Source organism: Triticum aestivum, chromosome 2D (assembly GCF_018294505.1).
Source record: "Triticum aestivum cultivar Chinese Spring chromosome 2D, IWGSC CS RefSeq v2.1, whole genome shotgun sequence".
NCBI lineage: Eukaryota > Viridiplantae > Streptophyta > Magnoliopsida > Poales > Poaceae > Triticum > Triticum aestivum.
In genome coordinates, this window is record NC_057799.1 from 15806826 (window position 1) to 15807633 (window position 808).

Genomic DNA, 808 nt, shown 5'->3' on the forward strand with positions numbered 1-808 from the left:
GGGGGGATCCTAAGATCATGCTGCCACCCATGTTGGGTAAAAGTATCCCTCGCCGTAGCCTCCAATCGTGTACACACCTTCATAAACAGATCTCGATTCTGCACGCATTGTAGAAAGGACCATAAACGAAGAGTCCCGGTACATCTGTAGATAACCTGCATCAGAGAAGTACTTTTATCATTAAAAACCTTATCATTTCTATATAGCCAAAGCGAACAAATAACGGCAAGCGCTCCCACCCTGAGAAAAGCTCTAAACATGTGATCAATCCCATGTAACCAGTTGCCAAATACATTCGCAACACTATGGGGAGGATACAAGCCAGAAGCTATTTGGATGATTGACCATATGAAACGAGCCAATTTTCATTGAAAGAATAAATGTTTTATTGTCTCATCATGGTGACAAAAAACACATTGCGTACTTCCATGCCAATTCCTCTTAATAAGGTTATCTTTAGTAAGAATGACTTCGCGACGAAGATACCATGCAAAGATTTTATTCTTAAGAGGTATCTTCATCTTCTAGATCTTCTTATTATTATATCAACTGGCACATCGGACTGGATTAACGCTCTATACATTAACTCCACTGAGAATTGTCCATTCTCATGGAGGTTCCATCGAAAGACATCAGACCCATGTGACAATTGCACCATGGACAACCGCTGGAGCAGGGTGTTCCAAGATTGGAGTCTGGGTCCAATTAAATCTCTTCTGAACGTCACATTTGGCGGAAATGATTCCATTACCGTGGCGATAATAGTATCACCCTTGTGACGCACAATGTTGTATAGAGCCGGATATTG